The sequence below is a fragment of the Triticum urartu genome, unplaced genomic scaffold, assembly GCF_056163025.1.
Source record: "Triticum urartu cultivar PI428250 unplaced genomic scaffold, HENAU_Tu73 scaffold2, whole genome shotgun sequence".
Lineage (NCBI taxonomy): Eukaryota > Viridiplantae > Streptophyta > Magnoliopsida > Poales > Poaceae > Triticum > Triticum urartu.
The window spans coordinates 4,745,873-4,754,110 of record NW_028260368.1 but is presented as its reverse complement, the minus strand read 5'-3'; the positions used below and the strand labels follow the sequence as shown (position 1 = coordinate 4,754,110).

General features: G+C 34.6%; 2 non-coding genes across 2 annotated transcripts; both read right to left on the bottom strand.

The window, feature by feature from the left end:
• Positions 1-3,754: 3,754 nt before the first annotated feature.
• On the bottom strand, positions 3,755-3,828 carry TRNAW-CCA (transfer RNA tryptophan (anticodon CCA)). The gene has a single exon. It is a non-coding gene; the product is annotated as a tRNA-Trp (tRNA).
• Positions 3,829-3,967: 139 nt separating this feature from the next.
• TRNAP-UGG (transfer RNA proline (anticodon UGG)) lies at positions 3,968-4,041 on the bottom strand. The gene has a single exon. It is a non-coding gene; the product is annotated as a tRNA-Pro (tRNA).
• Positions 4,042-8,238: the final 4,197 nt, after the last annotated feature.

The window sequence follows — 8,238 nt, the reverse complement described above, 5'->3', positions numbered from 1 at the left end:
AAATTGTCTTTCCCATTCTTTCCCCTGATCCTGCTACGAAGAAAGATGCTCATTTCTTAAAATATCCCATATATGTAGGGGGAAACCGAGGAAGAGGACAGATCTATCCTGATGGTAGCAAGAGTAACAATACAGTCTATAATGCTACGTCAACAGGTATAGTAAGAAAAATACTACGTAAAGAAAAGGGGGGGTATGAAATATCCATAGTTGATGCATCAGATGGACGCCAAGTGATTGATATTATACCTCCCGGACCAGAACTTCTTGTTTCAGAGGGGGAATCCATCAAGCTTGATCAACCATTAACAAGCAATCCTAATGTGGGAGGTTTTGGTCAGGGGGACGCAGAAATCGTGCTTCAGGATCCATTACGTGTCCAAGGCCTTTTGTTCTTCTTCGCATCCGTTATTTTGGCACAAGTTTTTTTGGTTCTCAAAAAGAAACAGTTTGAAAAGGTTCAATTGTACGAAATGAATTTCTAGGTCCCGGGATTTCTTACCATCAAGTTGGTAAAAAGCCTCGATTTATTGGCAATTGCTAGAATTATCTATGATCTATTTTGGAAATCCTTTTTTTGTTTAGACTGCTTTTTGTTTATGAGATGTCTGGAATTCCTTATTTATATCCCATGCAAAAGAAGAGAATCCAAGGCAAAGGCGAGAACAATCAAATTAAAATTTCTTCTTTTTCGGAGGGATTGCAGGTCTTCTTAATCGTCTATTCGGCACAAGAAAAAGCCTTTTTCTTGTGCCGATTCTTCTTGTATCAAAATAAGAATCCTTTTTCTTCCTAATTCGTCAAAGATTACTATTTCTTCTTTATTCGGGTCTGTCTCTTGGACCTCTTTTTCTTTTGCTTAGGTTTAGCCGAGGTAGTGGACAAACAGAGGGGAAGAAAATATGGCGGGGGAAAAATTTCTTGTGATTGTGAGCAAATTGCTTGGCTTGTTTAATTAAGTTCAACTTCAAATTTACAGAAATTTTGCAAAAAAAAAGTAAACTCTTCCATTGAAGGTTTTTTTATTTTTAGGCTAGTTGAATAGTTTTGATTAAGGTTTTATTAGTTTATTACTCGAAACTAAATCAAGGATTTTCAGGATACTTCCTTCGTGGAATAAGATATTGGATCCTCGAGTGATCTCTTTTTCTTGTTGCTTCATAAGAGTGAATCGAATAGATTCAATTCGCGTTATAAGAGTAAAATAAAAATTCCGCGGGTCCTTTCCGCTCTAATCAGATAAAGGGGGGTAAGGACCCGCTAAGCTCCTACTTTTTCATGTTTACAATCTGGTCCCTCCGATTACTATAGAGATGAACCCAATCCAGAATATGAACCATAAAAGAAAACACCTACTAAACCAATCACAGCAATACCAGCTACAGTACCTATCAGCCAAAGAGGAATTCTTCCAGTAGTATCGGCCATTTCCCCTACTTTCCTCCACATTTTATCAATTGGTCATGCTAGAGACAAAAACAGTCATGGGTAGTTATAAGGATGGTATCCTTCCAAATGGGATAAGAGAATTCTTATTAGTCTCTTTCTTTCTCTCAATTGAAGAAGTAATTGGAAAATAAAACAGCAAGTACAAAAATGAGTAATAAACCCCAGTATAGACTGGTACGATTCAATTCAACATTTTGTTCATTCGGGTTTGATTGTGTCATAGTTCTATAGTTGGAATTTGTTTTATCGTTGGATGAACTGCATTGCTGATATTGATCCCAAGAAAAAAACAGTAGGTACAGCTAGTCCGTGAATAGCCAGCCATCGCACTGTAAAAATAGGATAGGTTCGATCTATGGTCATTGAGGGCCTCCTAAAAGGATCTACTAAATTCATCGAGTTGTTCTAAAGAATCAAAACGGTCGGTTATTAACGGAATTCCTTGTCGGCTTTCCGTGAAATACTCGTTTGGCCTAGGACTTCCAAACACGTCATAAGCTAAACCCGTACTGACAAATAACCAACCCGCAATGAATAGGGAAGGTATAGTAATGCTATGAATAACCCAGTATCGAATACTGGTAATAATATCAGCAAAAGAACGTTCTCCCGTGCTTCCAGACATGCTGAACTCCCAAAATTTTTGTACATTCAAAAAAGGAATTGATTCCGTAAAAGATGGGATCGACCAGTAAATAGAAAATTACTGATATTTCATCCTTGTGAGATTGTCAATTTTGTACCAAAGGTGTATTTTGAGTATACCGAATTAGTATAGCTATCCTTCCTATGGCACAGCAATCTGGTTTTGCCTGGTTCCGAAACATAATTACTTTTTTATTTTTTTTTTGTCTATAGGTAAGCTATATGTTATTCAAGGCATCAATAGAAAACCCCATTTTTGTAGGTTCTACTTACTTTTCATTGGCTTCGGAATAATAGAGTAATTCGGAATAGCAGCCAAAATCTTGGGAAAATCTAAGTTAATGATCAATAGGTTTGGATAAATAATTTAGGAAGGATATTCTCATACTGACACAATACAAGGACAAGTATATGTGAAATCTATCCTTTCATAATTCGTAATTCATCCTTGTATTGTTTGTTGGATTAGGTCTAACTTTCTTGACCAAACTGCGAGCGCGGAACTTTACGAGATGAAATAGGGAAAGACAGAAGATAGAATAGAACTTAAAAGGATAATTGAAGTGACTCGTCTTCGAATCTACTTTGGTTGGAGTTCGAAAAAGGAATAAAAATAAAGTAAATTCAAGGAAGAGCTTTCTTTTTTTTTTTTTTTTAACAGCCCCTTGGCAGGTCGTGGAATGCTTTTGTTCTCCTCTTATTCCATATGGAATACAATCAGTTAAAATAAGAAGGAATAGGGGAATATTCGATCGTTCACTCCAAAAAGAGGGTCCTATTGAAAAAGAAATTATCCAAAATAGAAAGAAGTTTTTTTTTTCAAATTCAATTGTTTATTTATCTCTTATTCAAAAATTTCCCTGAAAATTGAATTTCTTTTTTTCATTCAATGGGGTTAGATGATCTAGTTCTTAATATTATTACTTTACTCAATTGACAAATTCCACAACAAATCTCTTGATTCGGAATTAGGGACTCATGTATCATCTGATGAATCCACTTTCTTTTACACTTCTGTATCTTACTCTATCTTGTTTTTTAGTATTATCTAAAATAACTGATGAATTATGAATTTTCCATAACTTAGGTAAATGCTTTACCAACATATGTAGTGTAGTAAAAAAAAATAAATGGAATTTAACTCTTTCATGCTTACTTTAACTAGTTATTTTGGTTTTCTACTGGCTGCTTTAACTATAACCCCAGCTCTATTTATTGGCTTGAACAAGATACGCCTTATTTGAATTGACTGAATAATTATAATTCAGAAAAGAAAAATCTTTCTTTGGGATTCCTGGCATTCTACGACTCTTTTCCAGACTAATTAGGAATTCTTTTCTTGGTCATTGAGATTCGTGGATAATTTAGAGTACTATTTAGGGATAGATCGTACCTCTTTTTTTATCCCCTCGAACAAATCGAAATGATTGAAGTTTTTCTATTTGGAATCGTCTTAGGCCTAATTCCTATTACTTTAGCGGGATTATTCGTGACTGCGTATTTGCAATACAGGCGTGGGGATCAGTTGGATCTTTGATTGAGTCATTTTTTTTTTTTGATTGACCTCCTCCAGACCAGAGAGGAGGTCAAATTGAAATTGGAGTTACAATTCAATTTTGTTAAGTTATTTTACTCTGCTTCGACATAAAATAGATGGAATCACGCTCTGTAGGATTTGAACCTACGACATCGGGTTTTGGAGACCCGCGTTCTACCGAACTGAACTAAGAGCGCTTTCATTCATTCAAAAAGAAAATCTTTTTCTATTCCTAATGTATCTCACGTACGTATAGTCTCCACAAATTCAAGTTATACCCACTTTACTTTAATTGATCTCGTCGCTACTGCCTATAAAGAAGAAAGAAGTAATAGGTAGGGATGACAGGATTTGAACCTGTGACATTTTGTACCCAAAACAAACGCGCTACCAAGCTGCGCTACATCCCTTTTCCAAATTAAATTGTTGTACAATGCCATTGTACACAATTCCTGTCTTCTTTTCCACATCATAATTTTCTTCTTCTTTCTTTCTCTATCTATATATAGAACCCTCGTGTCATTTCTTCTTTTTGGTCTCATATAATTAAGGAATTATATACATATAAAATCCAATATAATTTCGCCTATAAAAGAAGGATTACTTTTCCTTGGTAATATATAGGAAGAAGGGGTCATCTTTTTCTTTTTTAGGGATAGGAAAATTTCGTCGATATGGTTCATTTTATATATAGCATAACAATCTTGGGCAAGAGTTTATGATCATATATGTATTCCAACAAGGAAGGAGGATTTTCAATGCGGGATATAAAAACATATCTCTCTGTAGCACCCGTGCTAAGTACTCTATGGTTTGGTGCTTTAGCAGGTTTATTGATAGAAATTAATCGTTTATTCCCAGATGCTTTGTCATTCCCTTTTTTTTAATTCTAGTTATTGCTATGGGAGGGATAGATTTCTTCGTGATATGACAAAATTTGATCCTTTTCAATCTTTTTTTAGTATCGGAAGGAAAAAGAAAGAAAAGATGGATTGGGTTGAACCTCAGAGTCATTAAAAATTTGGTAAACCCCATTTTTGAAAATAGAAATTCAATTTAAAGGGGTACCCAAGCTAAATAAGGCCTCAGAAATCAGAGCATAGAAAAGGCGGGGCTGGCTAATTAAATGAAAGGATTTCGAACCAAAATCTTTGCTAATTCGACAAGGATTGTATTCTTTAATTATTTCTCTATTTTTTATTACTTAATTAAAGAATAAAAAAAAATTATTCTAATGAATTTTATTCTTCTTCTTCGGATTCAAAATAGAAGAATAAAAGAATAAGTAGAAGAATTAAGTTAAGTCAATCCAAAAAGAAAAGGAGGTTCATGGCCAAGGGAAAAGATGTTAGAATCAGAGTTATTTTGGAATGCATCAGTTGTGTTCGAAAAGGTGCCAATGAGGAATCGACGGGGATTTCTAGATATAGTACTCAAAAGAATCGCCACAATACACCCGGACAATTAGAATTCAAAAAATTTTGTCGTTATTGTCGCAAGCATACGACTCATCACGAAATAAAGAAATAGGAACATCGTGTGTGTTTGATCTTTCCAAACAACAGAAAGAGTAAGAACTTCATATTTAATATATAAAGAAAACATAGTATAGAATACAAAATACAAATCAACTCATCTGATTTCCGGTAGATATTATTTCATATGTATAGAGGGTATTCATATACTATAATATGAATCAAATAAGATATGGATCAAAGAAAAACTACTTCTTCTGGATCCTAAATTAATAAAATAAAGAAGTGAATTTTCAAATTTTCAAATTTTAAATAAGGAATAAATCATGTATACATCTAAACAACCTTTTCTTAAATCTAAGCAACCCTTTAGTAAATCCAAGCAAACTTTTAATAAATCCAAGCAACCCTTTCGTAAATCCAAGCAAACTTTTCGTAAATTCAAGCAACCTTTTCGTAAATCTAAACAACCTTTTCGTAGGCGTCCCCGGATTGGCCCGGGAGATCGAATTGATTATAGAAACATGAGTTTAATTAATAGATTTATTAGTGAACAAGGAAAAATATTATCGAGACGAATAAATAGATTAACCTTGAAACAACAACGATTAATTACTCTTGCTATAAAACAGGCTCGTATTTTATCTTTCTTACCGTTTCGTAACTATGAGAACGAAAAGCAATTTCAAGCCCAGTCAATTTCAATAATTACAGGTTCTAGACCCAGAAAAAATAGACATATTCCTCAATTAACGCAAAAGTACAATTCCAATCGAAACTTAAGAAACAACAACCAAAATTTAAGAAACAACAACCGGAACTTAAGTTCCGATTGTTGATGTTTTATTCGAATTCGAAAGGGCCAGACCTATATATATTATAAAGAAAGTAATCCAGCTCGTTGATTCCTACCACTTAATCTTAATTTATTGTATCTTCCCGGAGTTCCCTCTCCGGGAATTCATCTTTTATTATTCCAGTATATTACTTTATTTATACCTTTAATTGATGATCTTTATTTTATTGGAAATCGTGTAAAGATTATTTGGATTTGATACAGCTACTTGTGCAAGCATTTTACGATTAAGAATCAATTTCTTCTTGTACAGGTTGTGTATTAATTTACTATAACTATCGAATACTTTATATACCCGCGTTGCTGCGTTTATCCGAGTGATCCACAAACGACGAAAATCCCTCTTTTGCCTACCTCTATCTCGATGAGAGGAAACAAAAGCTCTTTTTACCTGTTGGGTAATCATTCGATTAAGTCTTAAATGAGCCCCTCTAAAGTTTGAGGCAAATGAACGCATTTTTGTTCGTCGTCTCCGGGCTATATATCCTCGCGGAACTCTGGTCATTGAATCAAATTAACCTTAATGAATAACTAATGATTTCTCTTCTTTTAGCCACCCTTTTTCTCATTAATAACAAAACTAATTATTCCGATATATAAAATATTAATTCCAATGGCTTTTGCTATAGTAACCTTCCCAACCACGATTTTTTATTCCACTCCGTTCAGTTATTTCTATACGAAATAACAAATTCATTCTAATAATACTAAAAAAAATAGTGGGTTCCATCGTTTCTATGGTTCCCTTTTAAACGGTGAGGCCCTCTCTATACACCGGAGCCCTTTCTTTCATCAAAAGGTATTGCGAACTTGTATAGTCCACATTCTTTGGCTCTACCTATCCATTATAGAGTAAATAGCTCTTTTCACAATAAGAGTTATCCATACAGTGACGGTATTTAATTATGAAAGTTGGCTAAGTAGCTGACCCTGTTAGTCCGTTCTTTTAAGATAAAGGAGCATAAGCCTTTTTCTTTTTATTACTATTTCCTCCGCTTAATGGATAACCATTTGCTACCAATGGGAGAATTGCTTCTTATTTCCAATTTAGATAATTGGATTTGCACCAAAGGAAACCATAAATTCCATATACCATAGAAATCTAGGATAGAGAAGCTATATCCTATTCATTGGTACTAATCATGGATACTTCAATTTTTTTTATATTTGTTTGAAGTCATGATCTGAACGAGTCGCACATACACCCTAGCACATGTTCCTCGACGCTGAGGGCATCCTTTAAGCGCGGCCGTTTTTCGAGCATTTCGTATTGGCTGTCTTGCGTTTCTAATAAGTTGTTTAACCGTCGGCATGTTGTATGTATATAGAAAAAAATGGATTGGTTTAGATCCATCTTAACCTGATGATTGCTCATCATGAAGTCTTTCTATTTTCTATTAAATCGAGGAAAACACGAATTTAGCTGTGAAATAACTTTACAAGAAATCCGGACACTACCAATCCTTAAACATTTCTGGAAACCACACTGGATCAGTATCGCAGTGCTTGTCAATCATTTCATCCCCTACAATATCGACAAGTCCATAAGCTTTGGCTTCGTCTGCTGACATAAAAACATCCCTTTCCATGTCTTCGGATACAACCCAAAAAGGCTTGCCTGTTCTTACTGCATAAACCCTTGTGATCATTTCGCGAACTTTGTGTAACTCTTCTACTTCTAGTAAAAATTCTGGTGTCCTTGCCCGATAATAAGCACTAGCAGGTTGGTGAAGCATAATCCTCGCGTGAGGGAATGCTATACGCTTGGTGGGTTCTCCTCCAAGCAGAATGAAGGACGCCATGGAGGCGGCTATTCCGAGGCATATTGTATATATATCTGGTGTCACCGTTTGCATCGTATCAAAAATAGCCATTCCTGAGATTAGCCACCCGCCTGGGGAGTTTATAAACAAAAAAATATCACTAATTCCATCTTCTATACTCAGATATACCATGAGACCTGTAATATGATTCGTGATCTCGCAACGAATCTCTTGACCTAAAAAAAGTGTCCTTTCTCGATACATAACATTGTATAAGTCAACCCAAGTCGCTTCTTCATCTCCAGGAATCCGGTAAGGTACTTTTGGAACACCAATGGGCATATTAGATTAATATTATTAAATTTAAGTAAGAAAACCACACTTTAATATGGAAACGTAAGAATGGAACAGAAAGAAAGAATCCGCAGTTTATTGTCTTAATTTTTATTCTTATTCTATATGAATATTATAGATTCTATTAATACGTAGATTGAAAGGTTATACATATAAGGA